This window comes from Coptis chinensis, chromosome 6 (genome assembly GCF_015680905.1).
Source record: "Coptis chinensis isolate HL-2020 chromosome 6, ASM1568090v1, whole genome shotgun sequence".
Taxonomy (NCBI): domain Eukaryota; kingdom Viridiplantae; phylum Streptophyta; class Magnoliopsida; order Ranunculales; family Ranunculaceae; genus Coptis; species Coptis chinensis.
Window position 1 is genome coordinate 85,634,499 of NC_141461.1, and position 6,832 is coordinate 85,641,330.

General features: G+C 34.1%; 1 long non-coding RNA gene across 1 annotated transcript; it reads right to left on the reverse strand.

Moving 5' to 3' along the window:
* Nucleotides 1-2,083, reverse strand: LOC147495028 (uncharacterized). The gene is made up of 3 exons (XR_015199204.1): nt 1,901-2,083; nt 1,762-1,823; nt 1-66 (listed from the first exon to the last, which is right to left on the reverse strand). It is a non-coding gene; the product is annotated as an uncharacterized LOC147495028 (long non-coding RNA).
* Between the last annotated feature and the right edge of the window lie 4,749 nt (nt 2,084-6,832).

A 6,832-nucleotide genomic window follows, 5' to 3' on the forward strand; every position in this document is an offset into this window, starting at 1 on the left:
GTTTTAAATGGGCATCCCTTCTTTTGCTTCAACTGCCTAGTGAAGTCCATTACTTCATCGCCTTCCCTACATGACTCGGCTTGTAAATTAATCCATAGTAAAACACCAATCAAATTGAATGATAATGCTTCTCTTCAATATACACCCCTAAAGCGAAGTAGAAAACAAATCGGAGAATTTACATAAAATGAACATCAAATGAAACAACAAATCAGATGAACTTAGATTTTGAGACTTGAGGGTACCATTTCTGAAACAACCATTTTGTACTGGGAGAAATGTAATTGTATATTAAACGCATCATCTAATCCCCTTTATATTAGACGCTTATTTTCTGGAGGAGAAGAAGTTGAAGGATTGAGAACTACGGGATTAATAACGTAACTCATTAATGTGAAAATTTATGAGTCCCGAAATTTATTTTAAACAGAAGTGAGGATAACCCCCATGAAAGTTAATGCGTGAAAAGTTGCTATATTAGAGATCCAAGCCTGGAACCCGAAAACACATCTATATTCATGTTGGCGCTTCATTGATTAGGGAAGCAACCAACTTGGAATCCAAAAACACATCTACTTACCACTTGTACAATGGATTAGGGCCAATGTAATTGTTGTGAGCTCTGATTCACTATCTTTGTCATGTTTCTCTCCTACCTTTCTAGGAACTCTGAATGTGGTGATGTAATTTTTCTCTAAGTTATTAGGGGTGAAGCGAAGTGCAGAGGTTTCTAAACTAACCCATTTGACAGTGAGACGACTTTTGATGACAACCTGCAACTATTTTCACAAAACATTGCCGCCTTGGCAACCGGGGCGCCTTACTTGCCTTGGACAATCTTAAAAAACATAGGCTATCCTAGCGAAAGGTTTCCCCAAAATCCCTCCAATCTCCATGTGGATCTCCTATGGGAAAAAAAAGCAGAGATAACCAAAAACTTTCCGTCCTGGTTTACCTTCACTTTGTCGGTATTTTATCTTATCCTAAAACTAATTTTCTTCTAAACCAACCCCTATATTTGGTCCCCAGCTGAACCAATGTATTTCAAACTTGGATTGTCAAAGTAGCTTCATCTACTTTGAATTCCACTGAAAAATTCCACAGTCTTCTTTTCTTGACTATTCCAAAGGATGTAGTATTCAGAGTTGTCTAAAACTAATCTAAAGAAAAATTATATAACGATTTCATACTAGCATCCATTTCTCCTGGAGAACTTAACTATTGTTAACAGAATTGCATGATCCTGAACTCACATATAGATTTGTAAGAACAACGAAGAGTTATTCTAGTAGCATATACCCCATATATGAAGTTTCTGGTCAACTTGCAATCCACGGGCCAAGGAAGCTCTTGAGTTGGGGCAACTATTTTTTTTTTCTTTTTCATCAACCCCTCATTTTTTTTCTTTTTCCCCTTCCCTCACTTTTCTCTCACTTATATCTAGTATTAGATATATGTACATAGTTTTACTACACACACGACACACCAACTTCTTGGGGGAACCATATACTTCTCCAATATCACCCTATTGAGATGTTGTGGAATCTACAATCTATAGGTAGATACTTAGATATACATCCCTTTGCTACACTCAAGTACTTACATGAGAAAAAAGTGGAACACATACAAAGAATCAAAAAAGGAGAAAACAACAACTTACTAACATCCACGCACCAAGGTAATTACAACAAAATTGCAACTCCTAAGGAAACCAACCCATCGATCCTTAAATTGCATTAGAAAAAAGGACATTCCACATACCAGTTTTTCGCCCATAATGGTTTAAAATGAACTGTGAGGCAAATCTTTCCTCCTCTATACATCTGGGTTTAAAAAAAACATTTAATTAACAAAACCCCAACAATTAATTAGAAACAATAACAAAAATAACCAATCAAACCTTGTGAGTTTTTCCATCGAAAGTTCAGGAGCAGTAGCAGGATAAGTAACAGGAATATCAAGCTCATACTTCAACAGATTGTGAACATACCAACATTTCCCAGTCCACTTTGTTCCTTCTAGATTTGCAGCTGATATTCTAAACTAATCATTATCATTTGACTTGTTCATACCGGCCTGTATATGCAATCAGTGATTTGTATTCTTCTTTCAGTCTTTGTGTCCATACTGCCCCGTCTCTTGGTCAAGTAAAATTCTTGCTGAAAACCATATTAAATACAATTGAACTTTGCCTTTGAAGATAAACTACTTGTGTGAGGGAAAAATAAGAAAATTATACATTAAAGAAAATTAAAAGTTTAAATAAAAAAAATCATAAATTTGAAGAAAAATAACATGTTAGTTAGTCATAATCATTATCCTGATGAAAAGAAAGGCATAATCAAACCAAATACATGGGTGTGAATATATATACCAGGTGTTGATCAATACAATTACTGTTAGTTGGTCCAAAACAGTTCCACCAGCTCATTGTTTAAAATGTTGAATGACTACTTGAAGCTAACGAATGATATATGAGATTAAGAACGAATTAAGAAATTAAAATTAAAAAATTAAAATTAAAACACTTACCTTTCAAACTGCTAAAATTCTCCACATGGTTCTCCAAAGAAACTCACCCGAAGAAAGTTAACAAAAAGATTAATATCAAGTTTCTTTTGATTAATAGCAAGGCTAGTACTGAAGTTTGTGTTGCCCCCATAACTTAGACTCAGACCTGGCTCGAAATTCACTTATTCCATAAGCAGGAGGACCAAAAGGAGGAAATCCACTTTCGACTACTAGAACCTGGACTAAATCTCCCATCCATCCTTACTTCGTAGTTTCCTATCGAGTTCAGATTGTACCCCTGAGTGTATCCATTTAGAAAGCAATTAACCCTACTCAGACTCTAATTATATCCACCCAACAGGCTCCTGCTAGGCCTTGGGGATAACTCTTTAGGGACAACTCTTTTGACTTCAACCATGTTACCATTCAATTCATGAAAAGTTTTGAAAATAACTTTTTCTACTGCATCCTCTGAATCGTAAGTAATAAATCCAAAGCCTCTTAGCCTTTGAGTATTATGGTCATACATACATTACCACTACATCTGTAATTGTCCCAAATTGATCAAAGTATTTCGTAAAGTCACTCTCTGTTATGGTGGATGCTAAACCTCCTACAAATATCTTTTTTGTGCGGGCAGGACATGGTGATCCATGAATGCTACTACTGTTTCTATTGAGAATGTGCTAATCATCCCTAGGAATGGCCTTCTTCGCTTCAACCTGAAAATTCAAAGCCCAATTTGATTACAATAGCAATAATGAGACTATAACCAAAAAAAAAAGTGACATACAAACTAATTTTGATTACACTCATATTGCAAACTAAAAATAAAACAATTCTTAATCAAAAGTCAAAAGTATCCCAAAAATAGAGGAAAAAATGGAAAAATATGGAATCGAGCAGATACTTCGAGGGCTCGATGATAGGTATAAAACCCCAACGAGAAATATGGTCATTGGCACTGCATTGTGAGACACTTCTTAAAATATAGTGGTCACGATTGCATCCACAATCCAGCCAAAGTCCTTCGTTTCGGTTCACAGAATTAGCAACAAAAGCCACCGGAAGAAACGTAATACCTTTTTTTTATCGTACTATCATCCATAGCTTTATACTCCATATTTTTCAATGCAAGGTCTACGCCGTAAGCACCCAAGTTCACAGAGTCAGTTGCACCAACAGCACCACAGGGACTTGTAGATTTTTCACAGCCATAAGGTAAGGCAGGTCTGACAACATATTTGACTCTTCCCTATAAGCATTAAAAACTTGAGTCAGCCGGCATGGGAATTTATCCAAGCCACAAACAATAACACCAATAAGAGAAAAGTTGGCATTTAATTTTAACCAATAGATTGGTCATTTAATGAGCAAGAGGAGGGAAATCAAGATGCAGGGATGCAAATACATCTTTTTTACACCTAACTACTTTCACCTAAACCAAAGCTTTGACCTATAACTGTAATAAAATCGCTTCAGAGTGATCCATCAAGCTCTAAAACAAACATGACTTGCTTGACCCATGTTTAACAAATTTTCTTATGTTCTTTATTTGTTGTTAAGAACAATATTTGACTCTTCATCAAGTTCTCGTATACTTTCCTAACAAACAAAAACAAACATATAGTCCATATCTACACCTTTCCTACTGCAGAATCACACTCAATCCAGCAACAATATGCACTCCATATCCTGAAGACAATGGTCACAAAAAATCAAAAGGGTTTGAAACTCATATGTCTGGGAAATTTATTCATCACGAGTGCGTTAATCCAACTGTCTAGCTATGTTTTGGCTGCATTCTTTTGCATGAGTGCAGTACTTGGTTTCGTTAGCTCAAGTATCGGACAGCATGCTCGCAAAATACACATGATCATATCCTCAATCGATCCAGCACATTGTTTCGACTCACCTGGGCTCGGTTTTCTCTCACACTCTTGAACTGTATCTTTGATAAATCGCTCCATACTTGAGTGAGAACTTGCGTGAAAAATCTGTTTCAACTCAACAACTCATTTCATGGAGAAAGGTAATTTCGAGGAAATAGTCCTGGGCAAAAACGACCTTTTTGGCATTTTGTCACTAATGTCTGGCATTGGCATAGCAGTTCCTTGTTTCAACATAGATTCATGAAAAAATTTACCTGGCTCAACCCATCTATTCACAACTTCACCACTCTGAGTTAAAGAATCAGGACTTGAATTGGTATATTTAGAAAAAGTGATACCCGTTGGACTATAATCTTTGAAAGTGGTGTTAACTCCATAAATCTTGAATCCAATTTCATGATTTGCATTTCCTTTTCCATACCCTTTAAATGTATCAGTACCTTGATTGAAAGACTTACCATAATTAGCAAAATTTACCTCCTGTCCTTCTGCGTGTTTCCTTTCTATCCAACCAATTAATTGAGCTAGCATCAACTAACTCCCTTATACACATGAAGACCATACGAAAAGCAAGAGCACACTACACCCACAATTGAGGAATAACTCTGCGTAATATACTCTAAAACACATTGAATCAATTTTTTTTATAGATTAGCTAAAATGTAAAAGCGAGAAAGAATTAATCCACCCAAAACTTGTTCAACTTCTTAGTGAAACAAAGCTCTACCGTGAATCACAAGAAAGTCCATAACTAAATCCATCCATAGCTCGAATTAAACAAACACTACTCAGTCATTCCAAAAAAATAGAAAATGGTTTTATTGAGCATATATGAAGATAGAAATTCAGTGCGATATAAATAGAACCAACAATCATTGAACGGGTCAAGTGCGATATAATCAAGTTTTCTTAAATAAGCACAACTTCAAAAAAAAAAATCAATGGAACCAACAGTCATTGAAAATGAAATAGATTGATTTAGAAACAAATAACTAAGAAATCGGAGGTTACCTGTATATCTCCACCTCCGTTATCTCCAAGTTGGGATTATTAGATTTTTCAATTGGTGTTTATGCATGGACCAATATGAGAGTAGTAGTTTCATAGTTTCATTGTGAGAAAAAAAAAATATGAGAAACAGAAGAGAAAAAAATCGGTTCGTATTCTCTGATTAGACTTTCCATTTTCTTAACCTCTTATTAAATAACCCAATTATTGATAATTAAATGACATTTATAGTATGGCGTACATCTGAGAATGGCGTGGATTTGGTTTTTTAATATACTGCCACATGAAAAGACTGATTGCTCCTATTTAAAGGTGTTAAGCAATATTTTTATTTAAGGACAATATCGGTACTGAAAATTTATAAAGGCATAAAAAGACATAGTAGTTCTCATTAATAAATATCTAGGCATCTTATTTTATTATTCATCAAGGGTATTATGCGTCATAAAAATACCCAGATGAATTTAAGAGGCCACAATTATTATAGGCTATACTACTAGTAGAGATATAGTTTTTTTTTTGTGGTTTTCGTTTTTTTCCTTTGTAAGATTGATAAATTTGAGTGGCGAAGATTTCAATATCTTCATATTTTATAACATTATTATTTATTACTCATTTATATTTTTTTAATTAATAATATATTTTTTTTTTTTTTTTCTTGTTAAAGAGTACTATAGATTTTGGGTGCTAATTAATATATTATCACATTTGAGAATATATAAGTTCACAACAAAAATAAAAGATACTCATAATGCCCCCTACCCCCACACCCATCCAAGTCCTCATGGCGGCCATGGTCGCCACACAGGCACACAGTAATAGAATAACAACATATTTTACTTTATTTATAATCTTAATGAGCCACTCAACAATTATATATTTGTTATACAAAGAGAAAATTTTGTTATTTTTTATGTTTGTAAAGAGACAAAACTACTACAATGTCACCTTTGTTGGTTTGGTTGATTTTTCTGATGACAAGAAAGATCTATGTAGTTGCGATTCTAATGTAAGTTTCGTTTTTAAGACTTTCTTTTCTAATAATTGTTCTCTACTACTAACCACTTTGATTTTTCTTGTTTGTTTAGGGTTGCTTCAGAGTTCTTTTTCAAACATGTGGATCCACCTTTTAAAGTGATCCAACTATTTATTTATTTTTTCTTTAATCTAGCTACTAGTACTACTATATTCACCATTGTAAATATATAAATTAACCACAAAAATAATAGAGTACCCATTATGTCCTCCAAGTACTGATGCACGATGCGCGCACCATGGTCATAAATGACAAATTGCGGTTTTTTTGTTTTTTTTTTTTTTTTTGCAAGAATGACAAATTCGAGTGGCGGAGATTTTCAATATTTTCACATTTTATTACATTATTATTTATTATTCATCTCTATTTTTTTATTAATAATAAT